Below are 20,684 nucleotides of genomic sequence, written 5' to 3' on the forward strand. Positions count from 1 at the left end.
GTGCCTTTTTAAACAAACAGCTGCCCAGTAGGGGGATATCAGGCCATTGGAAATGGGTCCCATTAAGGCTGAAGCCCTGCGGTGGGCGTGTGTGTGTGTGGAAAAGCTGCCCCACCCACAGGCATCTTATATCTGAATAGTAGGTGCAATGAGCATCCATAATCTGTGTTTTCCCATGATGTTTGCGTTCACATGCAGTAATGATTTCTTGAACACCTAAAAAGGAAGCCCTGTCTGTGCAAATATAAAACCTGGCACGCCTACCTGCAGGCTTGCAGTCCCTTGCATCGGCTTCCCCTTGGTGCCCCCCCCCCCGCCTTTTGCCCATGGTGGTTCACTGCTTGAGTCGATCATCCTTGGTCTGCTTACTTGGGAGTCAGCTCCGCTGTGTGTAAAGTGCAGGCTACACAGCTCTTCAAAACTGACCTGCATTCCTTTGCAAGCAGATGCTAATGGAAGCTCTAGGACGTCCAGAGGCAGCAGAGCTTGAAGTGTGCTCTGGGTGGAACCACCCTAGAAAGCGATCTGGAAAGTTTAGCTGGTCTAGAACATGGCAGCCAGGCTCAAATTCACTGCCAAGAAGATCTCATGCCCGTCCTCGAGTTATGCTGGCAGTTTAATTGTAGGGGTTTGACTTTTTTTTAAAAAAGCTCTACATTGCCTGGGGTTAGGTACCTCAAACATCTCGACATCCAGTGTGGTGTAGTGGTTAGAGTGTCGGACTAGGACCGGGGAGGCTGCAAGGAATAGAACCTTCTCAGTAGCTGCCTCCACTTTGTGGAACCAGCTCTCTGTGGAAGACCACCAGGTGTCTTTCTCTGGTTTTGATGATTTGCTTGATTGTTATATTGCTTATGTCCATGACTGACTCTTGTTTTATTCATGTGTTTTCTCTTGGATATTTAGAAAAACTTTGAGAGGGGCTACAAACTGTTTTTTTAAAATCTGGCTTTTGTGGTCAGACTTTGCTTAATAAAGCCTTATAGCAACTGCTGGAGGGCTTTATTGAGATGGACTGTTGCTTTTCTCGGTATTTTGGTTATTGACTGTAAATACGCGCCAGCATTTATTGTGTGTGTGAGTGCTGCTTTGAGAAGCCGGTTGGGTTATTAGTGGGGTATACGCTTTAAAGGACAAAATAAAAGGCAAGGGTTAGGAACATAGGAAGCTGCCATATACCGAGTCAGACCATTAGTCCATCTAGCTCAGTATTGTCTACACAGACCAGCAGCTTCTCCAGGGTTGCAGGCAGGAACCTCTCTCAGCCCTATCTGGAGATGCTGCCAGGGAGGGGACTTGGGACCTTCCACATACAAGCATGCAGGTGCTCTACCCAGAGCAGCCCCATCCCCTAAGGGGAAGATCTTACAGTGCTCACATGTATAGTCTCCCATACATATGCAACCAGGGCAGACCCTGCTTAGCAAAGGGGACAAGTCATGCTTGCTACCTCAAGATTTTGGGTCACCAGATGTTGCTGGACTGCAACTCTCACCATCCATAATTTGGCCACTGGAGCTGGGGATGATGGGAGTTGAAGTCCAGCAACATCTGGCCAACCCAAGGTTGAGAACCCCTGACATAGGGGTGGATAGTTCTGGAGGTTTAACTACTTCCATTGTCCTAGACTGGAATAATTGGCTAGCTCTTCCAGTCTGTAACACAATACCTTCCCTTCACAGGAGTGTGAGAAAGCTGTTTCCGATAGGAACAGGATGGCGAACAATTGCATCAGAAGCAATTATGATGCATGCCTAGAACAGAAGAAAAGTTTGTTTTACTGTTAGAAAGGAATTTAGAAAAGGGAAGGCGCCCCCAGCTCAGCAGCAGAGCACACAAGTTGTATAAGCAAAAGGTCCCAAGTAAAATCACTTGCCTCTCCAGGGAAAAAGGAACTCGGGTAACAGGATATCTGCTCACTGGCAACAGCTCTCCAAAACAGACAATACTGGACTCAGTGGACCAATGGTTAGACTCTTTCTGATACAGCTCTATTTATTTATATGGATGGAACATTCTCTGTGGAGCTGATAAACTACTAGTCATGATTGCTATATGGAACCTCCATGTACAGAAGCAGTATAGCTCTATAAACAAGGGACAACAGTAGGGGTGGACTGCTGCTTTTCTGCTCTGCTTGTGTGTTTCCTGGATGCATCGGTTTGACCACTGTGGGAAACAGAATACTGAACTAGACAGAGCTTTAGTCTGAGGTAGCAGGGCTCTTCTTATGATCTTATGGAGGATAAAGATCACGAAAGCCCACACAACAGTAGAAGTGTGCGGGCCCCTTACCACAATGTTTTTGCAGGAGGTGAGCTTCTGTAGTGCAGCTTCTTATGAAGGAGCCTCTCTTGTGACTTCCACCCCCAGCGGCGCAGAATCCCCTAAAGCGCGAGGGTGAGAACATTTCAGACGAACCAGAAGGGGACAGAATAGAATCAGGAGTAGATCAGAAGGAAACACACTGCAGCTGGTCAAAAAAGTCAAATGATGTCGAGGGAGATAGCACACATGCCAACGCCAGGCAAGAGAACTGGTATAGAGGTGTCTTTATATACCAATGCCAGAAGCCTCCGAATGAAGATGGGAGAGCTGGAGTGCTTGGTCACTAATGGAAAAAAATGGATCTAGTGGCCGGGGCATAGCTAGGAGAGAGGGGGCCTGTGTTCACCCCTCTCCCCGGCAGCTGCTCCAAGTGAGGGAGATAATGAAGAAAATGAGGAGGGGTGGAGCTGAGGGCCGTGGGAGGCCCATCCGCTCAATTATAGCTACTCCTGTATAGTGGGCATAACGGAAACCTGGTGGAATGGTGAGAACCAGAGAGACACTCTTATTCCTGGATATAAACTCTACAGAAGAGATAGGGAGGGGAAGATCAGGGTGGAGGGATATTAAAGAAGGGATAGAATCCAACAAACTAGAAAACCTAGGAGGACAAGAGTCCTCCCCAGAATCATTATAGGTGACAATACGAGGACTGAAAGGAAATGTGTTATTAGGGACGTGCTATCACCCTCTGGATCAAAACACTGAGTGACCTGGAGCTGAAGAAGCAAATAAGAGAGGAGTCAAAGAGAGACAGCATGGTAATAATGTGTGACTTCAAGTACACACATATAGACTGGGTACATTCACATTCAGGTAGTGGAAAAGAGGCCAGATTTGTAGACATGCTAAATGACTGTGCCTTAGAACAGTTAGTTGTGAAACCAACCAGAGAGATGGCGACCTTGGACTTAATCCTGAGTGGTGTCCAGGATCTGGTACAAGACGTTGGAATTGCAGAACCATTGGAGAACAGTGACCATAGTGTGATCCAATTCAGCTTATATTGAGTGGAGCATTGCCAAGGAAGTCCAACACTGATGTGTTGCACTTCAGAAGAGGAAACTTCTCAAAAATGAGGGGACTGGTAAAAAGCAAGCTGAAAGGGAAAGTCAGGAGGGCCAAATCACTCCAGAAAGCATGGAACTTATTTAAAACCACAGTAATAGAAACTCAGTTGGAATGTATACAAAGAAGGAGGAAAGTTACCACCAAGTTCAGGATGATGCCAGCATGGCTAACAAATAGAATCAGGGAAGCTATAAAAGGGAAGAAGACTTCCTTCAGGAAATGGATATCCTGCCCAAATGAAGAGAACAGAAAGGAACATAAACTCTGGCAAAAGAAATGCAAGGAGTCAATAAGGGATGAAAGAAGAGTGTTTGAGGAGCGTATAGCTAAAAGTGTCAGGGGGATTAACAAACATTTATTAAATATATAAGCAGCAGAAAACCTGTCAGGGAGGCTGCTGGACCCTTGGATGATGAGGGTGTGAAAGGGATTATTGAGGAGGATAAGGAGATTGCAGAGAAACTGAATGAGGTCTTTGCATCTGTCTTCACAGCGGATGACTAACCATATACCCTCTCTGGAACTGATCTTCTCAGGCCTGGAGGCTGAAGACCTGGGTCAATTTGAGGTGACACGGGAAGATTTTCTAAACTGTCTTGAGAAACTAAAAATTAACAAATCTCCAGGGCCAGATGGCATCCACCCAAGAGTTCTGAAGGAACTCAAATGTAAAATTGCTGATCTACTAGCAAAAATATGTAACTTGTCCCTACAATCAGGCTCTGTACCAGAGGACTGGAAAGTAGCCAGTGTAACTCAAGTTTTCAAAAAGGGATCCAGGGGGGATCTGGGAAATTACAGGCCAGTCAGTTTAACTTCAGTGCCAGGTAAATTGATAGAAAGCATACTTATGTTCAAAATTGTTAAACACATAGAAAAACGGGCCTTGCTGAAGGAGAACCAGCATGGCTTCCGCAAGGGCAAGTCTTGCCTCACTAATCTTTTAGAATTATTTGAGAGCGTCAACAGGAATATGGATAAAGGTGATCCGGTTGACATAATATACTTAGACTTCCAAAAAAACCTTTGACAAAGTTCCTCACCAAAGGCTCTTGAGAAAACTTGGCAGTCATGGAATAAGGGGACAGGTTCATGTGTGGATTGGTAACTGGTTGAAGGACAGGAAACAGAGGGTAGGAATCAATGGACAGTTCTCTCAATGGAGCGAAGAAAGAAGTGGGATCTCCCAAGGATCTGTACTGGGACCACTAATCTTTATTTTGTTCATAAATGATCTAGAAGCTGGGGTGAACAGTGAAGTGGCCAGATTTGCAGATGACACTAAACTTTTTAGGGTAGTGAAGTCCAAAACAGATTGTGAGGAGCTCCAAGAGGATCTTTCCAAACTTGGAGTGGGCAACAAAATGGCAAATGCGGTTTAGTGTAAGCAAGTATAAAGTGATGCATATTGGGGCAAAAAGTCCCAACTTCACATAAACACTGATGGGATCTGTGCTGTCAGTGACTGACTAGGAGAGAGATCCTGGGGTTGTGGTGGACAGCTCATTGAAAGTGTAGACTCAGTGCGTGGCAGCAGTGAAAAAGGCCAATTCCATGTTAGGGATCATTAGGAAGGGAGTTGAAAATAAAAATGCTAATATTATAATGCCCTTGTACAGATCTGTGGTGCAGCCACATCTGGAATACTTCATACAGTTTTGGTCACCGTACTGTAATTTTAAGAAGAGCATTGTAGAACTGGAAAAGGTGCAGAAGAGGGCAACCAAGATGATCAGGGGCCTGGAGCACCTTCCTTAAGAGACTAGGCTACAGCATCTGGGGCTCTTTACTTTGGAAAAGAGGCAACTTAGGGGAGACATGATCAAGGTATAAAAAATTATGCATGGAGTGGAGAGGGTGGATGGAGAGAAATTTCTCTCACACACAACACTAGAACCAGGGGTCACCCCATGAAACTGAGAGCTGGGAAATTTAGGACCGACAAGAGGAAGTCCTTTTCATCCAGCACATAATTAATCTACGGGATTCTTTGACATGGGATGTGGTGATGGCCACCAGCTTGGATGGCTTTAAAAGGGACTTAGACAGATTCATGGAGGAGAGGTCTATCATTGGCTACTAGTCTGGTGGCTGTGGGCCACCTCCAGCTTCAGAGGCAAGATGCCTCTGAATACCACTTGCAGGGGAGCACAGCAGGAGAAGGGGCATGCTCTCACCTCTTGCCTGTGGGCTTCCTAGAGACATCTGGTGGGCCACTGTGCGAAAGAGGATGCTAGACTAGATAGGCCTTGTGCCTGATCCACAGGGCTGCTCTTATGTTCTAAAGATGTGTCCCTGCCACTGCCATTGGGGCAGGTATTCAGGGTTGATCTGATGCTGGCAAGTTTTGCAAGGCGCCTCTCTCCTCACACTCCTTGCAAAGCTTGCAAGAAGCACAGGAGGAGAAAAGAGGAGGCTGCAGGACACCTTCCCTCCTCCCTGCCGCCTGTGCCACTTTCAGATTTTGCACGGGTTGGTTTTCAAAGGAGGCTCTCTCCCACTAGCTCATCAAGCAGAGCCGTATTTGATGCCTCACCTCTGGTGCTGCAAAACTGTGAACCATCCCATCCATCCCGATTATCATCACCCTTCCCAGAAACTGGGACAATGCTGGTGGAGGGTGGGGCTGGTCTTTTGGTGGCAAGCATGGATTGTCCCCTTTGCCAAGCAGGGTCCACCCTGGTTTGCATTTGAATCAGAGACTACATGTGGTGAGCACTGTAAGATATTCCCCTTATGGGATGGAGCCGCTCTGGGAAGAGCACCTGCCTACAGAAGGCCCCAAGTTCCCTCCCTGGCATCTGCAAGACAGGTCTGAGAGAGACCTTTGCCTGTAACCTTGGAGAAGCCATTGCCAGTCCGTGTGTAGACAATACTGAGCTAGATGGACCAGTGATCTGACTCAGTAGGCTTCCTATGTTTCCGCATTCCTATGTGCTATAGCATGGGTTTCTCCAATGTTTCCCAGGGATATAAGTTTCTGACACCTAGCATTACCCTTATTTCACAAGAAGGACCTGCTCTGTGCCTATGTCCATGAAGAGAACATGAGAAGGGATTCCTACTCTTTAAGGTGCCCGAGGACTCTCATTTTTGCTGGGACTGGCTAAGTGACTAGTTTCCCCAATTCTTGGTCCATTGACTACTCAAAAATGACTAAACATTGCTACATTTTTAAAACACTAGTTGAATAGAATTGTAACCCGGAGAGAAAAACTTATGCTAATTAGAAATGCACACATTTAGTTCACTGTTGTGAAACAATACAATTAAGTTCTCAAGTATTTGTAATCAATTGTTATTTATAGCTAACAGTGCTATGCAAATGTGTGTCACCAATATTCAAAAGACTGAGCCTATAGTTCTTCTTGGCTTTTGTTTGGAACCCCAGGGTCAACCCAAACAATTGCAAATTTCTGGCAGAAACGCAATTTGCATAAAACCAGCACATGGATGCAAACTTGCTCAATGTACGTAATTGATTCAGGTTGCAGGAATTTGATTTTTTTCATAAGTAAACAGGTTTTTTTTAATGCCCACACACTCCCTCCCACTCGCACACATTCACTGTATACTGTAGCACACCGCTAACAGCAGGGGTAGCATCCCTGCAGAGTTCACGTCATGGTAGGTCTAGACGAGGCCTGCTCAACTTCGGCCCTCCTGCAGATGTTGGCCTACAACTCCCATAATCCCTGGCTATTGGCTACAGTGGCTGGGAATTATGGGAGTTGTAGTCCAAAAACAGCTGGGGGACCTAAGTTGAGCAGGCCTGGTCTAGACCACGGGGAGGCAGTGTGTGGCTCTCCAGATGCTGCTGGACTACAACTCCCATCACCCACCACCACAGTTTTAACCAAGGTTAGTGACTGGAAATAGGCCCTGTCCCTGCTTAGTCAGTGGGGTACCTGCAGTGCAGTGCATTGATTGATTAAGTGCCATCTGGTCAATGTCGACTCTTAGTGACCACATAGATCGATCCTCTCCAGGATGGTCTGTCTTCAACTTGGCCTTTAAGGTCTCTCAGTGGGGCATTCATTGCTGTTGTAATCGAGTCCATCCACCTTGCTGCTGGCCGTCCTCTTCTTCTCTTTCCTTCCACTTTCCCCAGCATTATGGGCTTCTCAAGGGAGCTGGGTCTTCACATAATGTGTCCAACGTATGAGCCTGGTCATTTGTGCCTCAAGTGAAAATTCTGGATTGATCTGTTCTAGGATCCATTTGCGTTTTTCCCCCAGCCTGTCCATGTATGCCAGCCCCAAATAAATGCCAAGTCCTCTCGTCCCTAAATAGGTGTTGCTTTCAGGCTGCAGTCCTAGGCATGCTTACTTGGGAGTAAGCCTTACTGGGTATACTGTGGGATGTATTTCTGAGTAAACATGTATAGGGTGGTGTTGTAAGGCGGTTTCCAGAGAGGATGCTCCACCCTCCCCGGAGAAGAGGGAACAATCCAAGAGCGTGGCTCCTGCTGTTGCTGCAGGATATTTCTATGGGGGCCAGCAAAAAAAGTCCCCACGGGTTGGATCTGGCCCCCAGGCCTTACGTTGTGCAGGCCTGGTCTAGCTCAACCTCTGGTTGCATACAGCTAGTGGCCACAGATGAAAGGCAACTAAGGGGAGACGTGATAGAGGTTTATAAAATTTTATGTGTGGTGGAAAGAGTGGATAGAGAGAAGTTTTCCTCCCTCAGACACAACACTGGAGGCAGAGGTCATCCCATGAAACTGCCAGGTGGCTGTAGGGTACCTCCAGATTCAGAGGCAGGGTTCAGGAGAGTGGGCATGCCCTCAGCTCTTGCTTGTGGTCTTCTCACAGGTGGGCCACTGTGGGAAACAGGATGCTGGACTGGATGGGCATTCTTGGGCCTGATCCAGTAGGGCTGTCCTTAAGGAAGCTGGTATGAGCAAGTATGGCATGAACTTGGGCTTGATCCTGCAAGGCTCTTCTGAAGTTGGGCATCTCCGGTCAGATCGAATATGCAGCCAACCAACTGAAAAAGGTCCAGCTGAACAAAGTGCTTCCTGAGCACAGACTCAGCCCAGGAATTTTGCCAGAAAAGCTTGCAGACCTTTAAGGCAACAAACCTGCTTGTGATTTCTCCCCAAGCTGCTTTTGTTTCAGCTATCTGATTTGAAAGTGTGGGGCGGGGGGTAGTCTTTTTATTGTTCCTACTGAATGGAGAATCGAGAGTTACTGATCTCCTGCACAACCCCCAGCGCTCTACCAGTAGAGTCCTACCCCTGCGTTAGACCCAGCTTCCAAAAGTAGCTTCAAGGCCTCACACTTCCAGAATGTGGCTTAGCGCCCGCCAATGAATAACTTGCATTTTTTCTTTTGATAGTGGCATATCAGGAGGCTGTATGTGTGAGCTGTATCGCTGCCCTTGAAATTCTTCATACCAAGTTAATAATAAATCTGTCATGCCCTCAGAGTACATGAACTTCTCTCGGTTATAAACACTGACACTTTGGATTTACTTTTTTGTCTTGGTTCTCTCTCTCTCTCTCTCTCTCTCTCTCTCTCTCTCTCTCTCTCTCTCTCTCTCCTATGACTGTGGCTTGTATAACCAAGATCTTGGGAGTGCAGAGCTGTTCTTATGGTAGCGAGCATAGATTTGCTAAGCAGGGCTTGTCTTGGTTTGCCTTTGGAAGGGCGACTGCATGTGAGCGCTGTCTGATGTAAAATATTCCCCATAGGGGATGGCGCTGGGGTTCAGTGGTAGAGCATCTGCCTTGCATGCAGAAGGTCCCAGGTTCAGTCCCTGGTATCTCCAGGATGGCCTGAGAAAGACCCTTCTGAAACCTTGGAGAGCCTACTGCTCTCCAAGTAGACAGTACTGAACTAGATGGGCCAATGTTCCAAGACAGTATACGGCAGGATCCTATATTTCTATATTTCTCTTGCTAGGAACATAGGAAGCTGCCATATACTGAGTCAGACCATTGGTCTATCTAGCTCAGTATTGTCTTCACAGACTGGCAGTGGCTTCTCCAAGGTTGCAGGCAGGAATCTCTCTCAGCCCTATCTTGGAGATGCTGCCAGGGAGGGAACTTGGAGCCTAGATGTTCTTCCCAGAGTGGCTCCATCCCCTGAGGGGAAGATCTTCCAGTGCTCACACATCAAGTCTCCCATTCAGATGCAGCCAGGGCAGACCCTGCTTAGCTATGGGGACAAGTCATGCTTGCTACCACAAGACCAGCTCTCCTCTCCTAAGACCAGCTCTCCTCTCCTATTGCTAGTTCCTTCCCTGTTCCATATTAAACTTCTGTGTACTGAGTGGGACCATTGATGCTAACTGAGCAGAGAGGCACCTTTTTAAAAGTAGTGATTCTCTCTCTTGAGCCCAGGGAGAGCAACTGGCCCTATCCATCCCCAGCACAGCATCCCTCCAGTGGCTGTTTCTGGTGTCTGTCTTATGTAAAGCATGGTGAGTAGCTTCAGCTCAGCCCTGACTGGAATCTGTCGTCCTGGAAGAGTTTCTGCCTGCTATTTATTTTTATTTAACATATTATAGACTGCCCAAAACTCATGTCGCTGGGCGGTTTACAATAAAACAACACAGATTAAAAACAAAGTTAAAACATTAAAACAGTGATGGATTCTATAAGTCTAATTAAAAGCCTGGTTGAACAAATGCTTCTTAAGAATCTTTTTAAAAGCTGTCGAAGATGGGAAGGCTCTTATTTTGGCTTTATAGCCTCAGGGCGGCAACAGAGAAGGTCCGTCCTTGAGTAGCCACCGGACAAGCTGATGACAGCTGCAGACGGACCTCCCCAGATGATCTCAATAGGCGGCGTAATAGGTATTAATTTTTGTGGATACTTTTAAGATTGTGAAACATCGATGCTGAAACCCGCACTTGAGCCCTCAAATGCTATCCAAATTCCTTTCACATTTTGGAGGTTAATGCTATCTCTTAGTGAATGGACTTGGGCGGACGGAAGAACATTATTTTCTCTCTTGTTTGCTGTGTTTGTCACTCAGCCGCTTGTTCTGAGCTGCTTCGGTCTTTCCATCTCGTCGTCTTTTGTCTTGTGATTATTGATGCAAATGGACAATGCAGCCCCATAATGACGATGTTGTTGTCCAGAACAGAGAAGCCTACAATTACCTTATTATTGAGATGAAAGGCAGACAAAGGAGCCTGCGTGGTATTTTCCTCTCATTTTTTTCTGCAGAAGTTGAAGCCATTTGTGTACCACTACCTAGCTGTTGCCTTTCAAAAATAGATTTTTGTCAATAGAGCTAGGAATTGCAGAGATTTTCTCAGAACCTGAAGTGCTTCTTTTCCACCAATATCACATTGTTCCTGGAGTCAGAATAATGTAATAGCTTTGAAGGAAAAACATGGAATCTCACCATGAGAACATGGGTCAGGCCATCCGAGGTGAAGCAAATGGTGACCAGAGAGCAGGTCTCTTCAGCAGTGCCTCTGGACCTCTCTCCCCAGAGGAGTTCTCCTGCTCTCCAAGTCTGGTATCTCTTTGCTTTCCCAGGCCTTGTAGACTTGCTCATTTTAAGAATATAAGAACCGCCCTGCTGGATCAAGCCCAAGGCCCATCTAGTCCAGCATCCTGTTTCACACAGTGGCCCACCAGATGTCTCTAGGAAGCCCACAAGCAGGAGGTAGGTGCGTGCCCTCTCTCCTGCTCTTGCTCCTTTGCAACTGGTATCTAGAGGCATCTTGCCTCTGAATCTGGAGGTGGCTTATAGCCACCAGACTAGTAGCCACTGGTGGACCTGTTCTCCATGAATTGGTCTAGGCCCCTTTTAAAACCATCCAGGCTAGTGCCCATCAACACATCCTGTGGTAGAAAATTCCATAGTTGTTTAACTTGCTCCTTGCCGTTTGCTGCATTAAAAAAAAAAAAAAAAAGTGGTTGCTTGACGTCCAGAGCAACAAACTGTGTGTAGAAAGACTTTACGTTAGTGCGAAACTGTTGGGCCAGCTTGCATGCCCTAGTGTTCTACTAAGCACACCTCATTTATTCTAAGGAAAGCGTTTGCACAAGAGCGTGAAATGGCCTTCTTGCACAATCATTGTTTTTAGTGCTGCTAAGCCACCCTCCTTCACTAGCACAGTGGCGCCGGTTCCACATGCGGCTCCTTGCGCTGAGTGTCAGCCATTGTTTTATTTTTATTAGTCTGCTTTGGTTTGGGTTTGCTTTCTTTTTTATATTGGAACATTTGTACCCCTGCTAACTGGACAAAAGACGCACCTTTTTAAAGTGGTGATTCTCTTAAATTTAACAGGTGGCGAGCAACTGGACCTATCCATCCCCAGCACAGCCTCCCTCCGGTGGTTGTTGCTGGTGTCTACCTTTATGTTTCTTTATTAGATTGTGAGCTCTTTGGGGACAGGGAACCATTGTATGTATGTATGTATGTATGTAAACCGTTTTGAGAACTTTTGTTGAAAAGCAGTATATAAATATTTGTCGTATTCGTATGCTTGAAACTCTGAGAAGGGGGTTGTATTAGAGCTCCCTCCCACCAGTGTTGCCAGTTGTTGGCTGGGCAGGGGCAACTCTGGAGTAAGACAACTCCCATCCGTAAGGACCCACTAGTGTTTGGATCTGATGAGACCTCTACCAAAGGAACATCAGAAGCTGCCTTATACCGAGTCAGACCATTGGTCCATCTAGCTCAGTATTGTCTACACAGACTGGTAGCAGCTTCTCCAAGGTTGCAAGCAGGAGTCTCTCTCTGCCCCATCTTGGAGATGCTGCCAGGGAGGGAACTGGCGATCTTCTGCATGGACAAGGGTCTTTCCCAGTCCTATCTGGAGATACCAAGGACTGAACTTGGGACCTTCTGTGTGCAAGCATAACTCTCTACTAGTGAGCTATGGCCCCATCCCTTAGGAGAGCAGGACCCTGTGGCAGCCCTCAACACAAATGGGGCACCCCAGAAGCTGTCCCCCAAACTCAGGGGTTTCAGTAGTGGGGAACTCAGTCCACTCATCCAAACCCTCTGCCCTGGCTTCAGATCCCCTGTCTTCATCAAAAGCTCCAGGGCAGGGTGGGCAACCTGAGACACTCCAGCTCTTGTTGGACTAGAGCTCCCATCACCCCCAGCTGCCACTTGTGCTAGGGATGATGGGAGTCGGAGTCCAACTACAGCTGGAGAGCCCTCGCTTGCAAGGACTTGAAGGCAATGCTTGCAATTTGCCAGTCATTTCTGAGCTGAACGCAGGGATGTTTGTGCCTTCCTACTTTTCACGGTCTTCGATTTAGAATCAGTCCCTGTGCTAAGCAGAGAGTTAATGGCCTATTAATGGCACTCGGCAAGGAAGGGAGCGGGCGGGCGGACAGACGTCTCGCTGCCGCCCGCCCGAGTGCGGTTTCTCCGGTCCGGGCGAGATTTAAGGGGGCTTCAGCGGCAGCAGGGGGCTTCGAGGGGGCGGCAGGGAAGCACCCTGCCGCCCCCCGATTTTGAAAATGAGGAGCAGAGCCATAATACATAATAGAAGCGGGCGGCGAGGGATCCTGCCGGCCGGATTTTTTGCAATATTTACGGCGCCAATGCGGGAAAGGGCGGGAGGGGTAAGTAAAGCCCCCCCCGCCCTTAATGGAACCCCCCACCCTAACCCTCCCGAACCAAAACCACCCCTTCTCCAGACCGGTTTGGAGGCCAGTAGAATGGCCTCCGAACCGGTCCGTGCACACCCCTAGAGGGTATGCCCTCGGCTCTTGCCTGTGGGCTCCCCAGAGGCATCTGGTGGGCCACTGTGTCAAAGAGGATGCTGGACTAGATGGGCCTCCTTGGGCCTGATCCAGCAGGGCTGTTCTTATGCCATGTAAACTGGTATGACTAAGTATGGGTTGCACTTCTTATGGATAACAGTTACTCTCTGCTCAAGACTACAGCAAAACTGTTTTATAAAGACCTTTTTCTTGCGGGGGCGGGAGGGAATGTTCCTTTTTGCTATTACAGACACCTCCTAGTGCATTTGTAAAGGTAAAGTGTGCTGTCAAGTCAATTTTGACTCCTGGCACCCACAGAGCCCTGTGGTTTTTCTTTGAACAAGAGGGGTTGACCATTGCCTCCTCCCGCGCATTATGAGATGATGCCTTTCAGCATCTTCCTATGTCGCTGCTGCCTGATATCATACCAGTGGGGATTCGAACCGGCAACCTTCTGCTCGTTAGTCAAGCATTTCCCTGCTGTGCCACTTAAGGTGACTAAGGTGGTTTGTAGGAGATCATTAATATATATGAGGCAAATCTATACGGAGGTTTGAAGTGTTTTGTAGTGTTCATCGTATATATTTTCTGTATGCTTATTACTTCCCTGGATGGCTCAGTTCTGTAGAATGATAGTCTTCGTACTTTGATTTCTCTTTCTTAAATTATACCCTTTGGCACATCTGTCCTTTCCCCGATTCTTTCTGGTCTTGCCTTGGATTTACTCAGTGGTGTTCTGCAGATGTAAAAAGTGATAACTAAAATTCAAAAAATTGAAAAGTGAGTCGCGTTTGTTCTTAATTAATGAATAAGAACTGAGCAAGAGGGTTGGGCTAGAAGATCTGCAAGATCCCTTCCAGCACGAAATATTGTAATTGAACTTATTTGCTACAGATTTGTCACTTGATTTGCTCTGATTGACCCTCACCATTGAGTGCTGGGATTGGAATGGAGCCTGGAGATTTCTCGCACTGCCTCTTGCTTACATGATGTTAAATGATTAACCTGCTGCTCCAAAATGAGCTTATTTCATGTACGTATCTGAGTGGAGTTTTATTTCTAAAGAGTTATTGGGGTTGGCAAACGGAGGGTTGATTTACATGTTTGTCCTTTGAACTCTCTCCACTGTGACTCCCAACATAATTCAACTAGAAGAGATTACTGGAATCGTAACAAGCATATCCCTGCTTACAAATATATTTTTTAAAGCAAGCCAACTCTTGAATCCATTTTTGTCCAATGGAGAGGAAAACTGGTCTTGTGGTATAAGCATGAATTGTCCCCTTTGTTAAGCAGGGTCCATTCTGGTTTGCATTTGAATGGGCAGGGGTTCCCAACCTGCAAAACTCCACAGGTTGCTGAACTACAATTCCCATCACCCCCAGCTATAAGTGATTTGTGTCTGGGGATGATGGAAGTTGTAGTTCAGCAACCTCTGGAGTACTGTAGGTTGGGGAGCTCTGCCTTAGAGGATGGGGTTTCATCCATTGCTAGGTGGAAGAGCATCTGCATATTTGCATGCAGAAGGTCATAGGAACATAGGAAGCTGCCATATACTGAGTCGGACCATTGGTCTATCTAGCTCAGTATTGTCTTCACAGACTGGCAGCGGCTTCTCCAAGGTTGCAGGCAGGAGTCTCTCTCAGCCCTATCTGGAGATGCTGCCAGGGAGGGAACTTGGAACCTTCTGCCCTTCCCAGAGCGGATCACACTTTTAGTCTCCCATTCATATGCAACCAGGGTGGACCCTGCTTAGCTACGGGGACAAGTCATGCATGCTACCACAAGCCCAGCAATCCTCTCTGTTCTACCTCTCCTCGCCAGAGGTCTCGTTTCCACTGCCATTTTTGAGAAGGTAAGAAATCCTGGGGATGCACTCCCTGCAGAAATACGTAGTTGAGTTCTTCCCTGTCTGCTTATGGAATCCCCACTGCCCAATCACCATGGTGCTTCTGCTCTGTTACCTCCGATTGGTAAAGTACTGTTTGGGCAGGGCTTGCCACGTATGTCCTTAGTGTATTTATTTATTTATACACACACACGCACGCACACTAGCTGATCCAGTGCAGAGCATCCACGCCCCTAGTCCCCCCCGCGCCCGGCCACTTTTTTGCTTGTTACCCCTTCCGCATTCTTCTCAGCCACCCCTCTTCTCCCCACTCCCGCAGCCTTCTTTTTCTTCCCTGCTGTTCGTGGCCACTTGGCTGCGCCATCTGCTGGGCCCACCTGCCATTCGCAGCCACTCTGGCCGGCTGCCATTCACCACTTTGGCCGCCCGGTTGCGGCTGCCCACCTGCCGGTTGCGGCCACCCACCTACTGTGCCCACCTGTCATTCATGGCTGCTCGGCTGGCTCGCTGGTCGCAGCTGCTCTGGCCAGCCGCCTGCCAGGGCCGCTCGCCTGTCCACCAGCCGCCTGTCTCCCCCGCCCCCCGTGGCCAACCATTCGCCAGGCCGTCGCTTATCCCCTGCCCCCCATGGTCCCCATCACTAAACGGATTAGCAACACATGGGTTTAGTGACGGGTGCGCCTAGGAGAAATAAATATATAGATAAAGACTAGCTGACCTGGTGCAGAGCATCTGCGCCCCTAGTTCTCTCTGTCTCTCCCTCCCAACGTCTACATCCCCCCCCCGCCCCAGTTTGTACTTCCTCTGCAGCCAGGCAGGCTGCCGCTTCTCGGCCTGGCCCGCCCGCCAGTTGCCTTCCACACCCACCAGTCGTCCTTGTCAGCCCGCCCGCCTGCTTGCCGTCTTCTTCCTCACTCACCAGCCATCTTCTTTCCCGGCCGCCCCACTGTCGCCTCGTCTTCTGCCCGCTGCCGTTTTCCTTGGCCATCCATCCGGCTGCTGCCGCCATTTTCTTTCCCCCATCCCCATTGCTATCCAGGCAGCTGCTTGCGAACATGGGATCAGCCACGGGTATGCCTTAGCGAATTATATATAAAGAAGATGATTTTATGCTGTTTTAAAACAGATGTATTGATCATTTTTAAGGGATTGATTTGTGGGTCTTATTTTTGTTGTGCACCACCCAGAGCCATTCAGATGGGGCGGTCTATAATTTTAATTAATTAATTAATTAATTAAGGAATCCTTCCTGAGCAGTAGGGGAGGGTTCCCTTGGTTTCTTCCCATCTCCATCTCCCAGACAGAAGACCTGATTCTCAGGGGGTCTTCTCCTCCGCCTGTGTGCCAGAAAAGGATCTAAGAGAAGAGAGGGGATTGCTGGCAACCACAAGTAATGGCTGGCTAGTGAGCTGGGCCTAAATTTGTGGATCCTTGAAAAAGAAACGCAACGGGGACACCAACAGCAGCTACTGGGAGGGGCAGGAAGAGGAGAGCTGGTCTTGTGGTATCAAGCATGCATTGTCCCCTTAGCTAAGCAGGTTCTGCCTTGATCTGCATTTGAATGGGAGATTACATGTGAATGCTGTAAGATATTTTCCTTAGGGGATGGGGCCACTCTGGGAAGAGCATCTGCATACTTGCACACAGACGGTTCCAGGTTCCCTCCCTGGCAGCATCTCCAAGATAGGGCTGAGAGAGACTCCTGCCTGCAACCTTGGAGAAGCTTCTGCCAGTGTAGACAATAATGAACAAGATGGGCCAAAAAGGGTCTGACACGGTAGAAGGCAGCTTCCTATGTTCCACTATGCTGGGGTGAATTAGGAGGATTGCTGTTTATCTGCTAAATATGAGAAGCACCCCCCTCCCCCATTTCTCTCTCTCCAAATTTATCACACTTGAATCATGATCTCAAACACACCCTCCTTTATTCTCCTTCGCTGCCCCTAATGCCTGGAACTGCTTTTTGCAACATCTCAGTGGTGTCACTTCTCTTCCTTCAAATCCCTTCTCCACTTTCTGTTAACCCTTCACATCCACTTAGTCCTCATATCCCAGGGGGTAGCCAACGTGTGTCTCTCTAGATGTTGTTGGCAACGTGTGTCTCTCTAGATGTTGTTGTTGTTGTTACTACATTTATATCCCGCTTTTCCTCCAAGGAGCCCAGAGCGGTGTACTACATACTTGCGTTTTCTCCTCACAACAACCCTGTGAAGTAGGTTAGGCTGAGAGAGAAGTGACTGGCCCAGAGTCACCCAGTTAGTGTCATGGCTGAATGGAGATTTGAACTTGGTTCTCCCTGGTCCTAGTCCAGCACTCTAACCACTACACCACGCTGGCTCTCTCATGTTGCTGAACTACATTTCCCATTCCCCAGCTGTGATAAATTGTGGCTGGGAGTGTTGGGAGTTGTAGTTCAGCAACATCTGGAGAGCTTGACACTGTCTATTCCTGCTGTGTTCTGTAGTAACTGTATCTACGTTTGTGAAATACTCTTCCATTGTTTACCCCACCTCTGTCTCCCTTCCCTTCCCTTCCCGTTTTTGTGTGTGTGAATTTCTAGAGTGAGTGCCACCTTGTGTTTGTTTTAACATGGAAAGGAATAAAAAATCTCTCTGTGTGTGTATATATATACACACAGAGAGAGAGATTTTATTTATACACACACACACACACACACAAATATATATACATATACACACTCTCTAAGGCGTACCCGTGGCTAATCCTGTGTGTGGCAGTTCTCGCGAGAGTTCGCGAGCAGCTGCCAGGAGAGGGAGAGGAATGCCAGAACGCGGCGGCTGGCTGGATGTGGCGGGAGAATGAAGTAGCTGAAGGGATGCGGGAGGACCAAGCGGTTGAATGGATGGTGGGGGGAGAACAAAGAAGCTTAAGTTAGGGAGCCAAAATGAAGACGGGGCAGGGAGCTGTCAATAAGGGAGATCTTGTTGACTTTCACATGCCTTTAAGCTTTTTCCTATAGGGAATAATGGGGATTTCAGCAGCCTTAGTTACAACTCCCCAGGGGTGGGGAGAACCAGCTTGGCCCAGAGCTGGTTGTGGTGGGTGGTAGTGCCCAATGGGTGCAAGGAAGCCACCACCCATGTTGCAAGGAAATTGGGCAAAGGGGTGATTTTTTTTTAATTTAAGTTAAGAACAGCCCTGCTGGATCAGGCCCAAGGAGGCCCATCTAGTCCAGCATCCTGTTTCGCACAGTGGCCCACCAGATGCCACTTGAAGCCTACAGGCAGGAGTTGAAGGCATGCCCTCTCTCCTGCTGTGACTCCCCTGCAACTGGTACTCAGAAGCATCCTGACTTTGAGGCTGGAGGTGGCCTGTAGCCCTCCGACTAGCAGCCATTGATAGACCTCTCCATCATGAAGTTGGCAGGTCTTTGTGGGAAATTCGGGGCAGAAAGGGGGTTTCAGGGGCAGAAGAGTGGTCAGGTGGTAATGCCCCAGTGGGTGCCTGGTCCCACCCACATTTCATATAAATTCGTGAAAGGGGTGGTCTTTATTCCCCCCCCCGAAATTTACATGTCTTTAAGCTTTTCCCCCTTAGGGACTAATGGGGAAGACCAAGACCCCATTGATCTTGCTAGCTCAGTGTTGAGCTTCAGTGCTGAGCCCACATTGACTATGGAGACTCCCTGATAGGTCTTCCCCTGTCCTCCCTGGAGATGCTGCTAGGGAGGAGACCTGTGCAGAGGCTCTTTGCATCTGTTGTGGCCCCACCCATCCCCAAAGCTGCCTTATATCAAGGCAGACCACGGGCCCATCCAGCACTGACTGGCAGCAGCTCTCCAGGATTTCAAGCTCAGCTTTCCCAGTCCTGCTTGGAGATGCTGCCAGGGGTTGATCGTGAGACCTTCTGCTTGCAACGCAAGTGCTCTACCATTGAGCTGCCGCTCCTGCCCAGACTCTGCATCTTGATGACTATTCGGCCTTGTTTCTTCTTGGCTTCGCCTCACTCACCATTTAGCAGGAGCCGGGTTTTACCTGTGTAAGGTGTTAATGGGGGCTGGCTATGAATCAGATAATTTGAGCTGAATAATAATAAATTTATTTATTTATTTATTTATTTATTATTTTACACAGTCAGACGGGTGTTATTGAGCCCCTGGTGGCACAGTGGTAAAACTGCCGCCCTGTAACCAGAAGGTTGCAAGTTCGATCCTGACCAGGGGCTCAAGGTTGACTCAGCCTTCCATCCTTCCGAGGTCAGTAAAATGAGTACCCAGAATGTTGGGGGGCGATATGCTAAAATCATTGTAAACCGCTTAGAGAGCTTTGGCTATAGAGCGGTATATAAATGTAAGTGCTATTGCTATTGCTATTATTGACTGGTTTGTTTTATCCAGACATCGAGTCCTTCCCAAGGACCTGGGATCGCTGGATTTTATTGTCAATGTTGTTGCTATTGTTATAGATATTGTCGCAGAATATAGGCTGTTCTCAGTAAAGTTGCTTTTTGTAATTGGATGATGGTGATTTCTGTGGCCCCTATGGTGTTGAGGTGCTCTTCGAGGTCTTTTGGAACTGCACCCAGGGCGCCAATTACCACTGGGATTATTTGGGTCTTTTTCTGCCACAGCCTTTCCATTTCAATTTGTAGATCTTTCTATTTGGTTATTTGTTCTATTTCTTTTTCTTCTATTCTGCTATCCCCTGGTATTGCTATGTTGATTATTTTCACTTGTTTTTCTTTCTTCTCGACTACAGTGATATGTGGTGTATTGTGTGGCAGATGTTTGTCTGTTTGTAGTCAGAAGTCCCATAATATTTTTACATCTTCATTTTCTTCAACTTTTTCAATTTTATGGTCCCACCAATTTTTGGCTACAGGTAGCTTGTATTTTTTGCAGATGTTCCAGTGTATCATTCCTGCTACCTTGTTATGCCTTTGTTTGTAGTCAGTCTGTGCGATCTTTTTACAACAACTGATTAGGTGGTCCACTGTTTCATCTGCTTCTTGACAAAGGAGGCACTTGCTGTTTGTTGTGGATTTTTCTACTTTGGCTCTTATTGCATTTGTTCTTAGTGCCTGTTCTTGTGCAGCCAGTATTAAACCCTCTGTTTCTTTCTTCAAGTTGCCATTCTTAAGCCATTGCCAGGTCTTGGTGATGTCTGATTTTCCACTTATATTGTGCAAATATTGACCATGCAGTGGCTTATTTCTCCATTTTTCTGCTCAGTTCTTGACTTGTTCTTTCTTGTAAGCCTGCTTTGTTTCATTGTAGTCAGTCTGTGCGATCTTTTTACAACAGCTGATTAGGTGGTCCACGGTTTCATCTGCTTCTTTACAAAGGCGGCACTTACTGTTTGTTGTTGATTTTTCAACTTTTGCTCTTATTGCATTTGTTTTATATATATATATATATATGTTCTTTTATTATTATTATTATTATTATTATTACATTTATATCCCGCTAGGTTGCTTGAAGAGAGAGTGGGATCTGTAGCTGATTGTGGTGGAGGAGGATACTATTACTACTACTACTACTACTACTACTACTACTGCTACTTCTATACTGCTTTTCAACAACGTTTCCAAAGCAGTTTGCATAGAAAAATAAATAAGATGGTTCCCAAAAGGTAAACAGCAGCAGCCACTGGAGGGATGCTGTGCTGGGGTTGGATAGGGCCAGTTGCTCTCCTCTTGCTAAATATAAGAGAACCACCACTTTGAAAGGTGCCTCTTTGCTCAGTTAGCAGGGGATAGAAACAAAAGGTAAAGCTAGATGGAGGAGGGAGG

At 47.4% G+C, this 20,684-nt stretch overlaps 1 protein-coding gene across 10 annotated transcripts in view; it reads left to right on the forward strand.

Annotated features, from left to right (window-relative positions):
* Positions 1 to 20,684, forward strand: part of LZTS3 (leucine zipper tumor suppressor family member 3) — a 119,020-nt gene that overhangs the window by 62,973 nt on the left and 35,363 nt on the right. For 2 of the 10 annotated variants that reach the window (XM_053254629.1, XM_053254632.1), the window contains one exon: positions 20,363 to 20,524. The exons of the other annotated variants lie outside the window; for them this stretch is intronic. The gene's annotated coding sequence lies outside the window, so the exon portion shown is untranslated. The remainder of the gene's footprint in view (positions 1 to 20,362; positions 20,525 to 20,684) is intronic. 10 annotated transcript variants of the gene reach the window in all.

Source organism: Hemicordylus capensis, chromosome 5 (genome assembly GCF_027244095.1).
Source record: "Hemicordylus capensis ecotype Gifberg chromosome 5, rHemCap1.1.pri, whole genome shotgun sequence".
NCBI classification, from domain to species: domain Eukaryota; kingdom Metazoa; phylum Chordata; class Lepidosauria; order Squamata; family Cordylidae; genus Hemicordylus; species Hemicordylus capensis.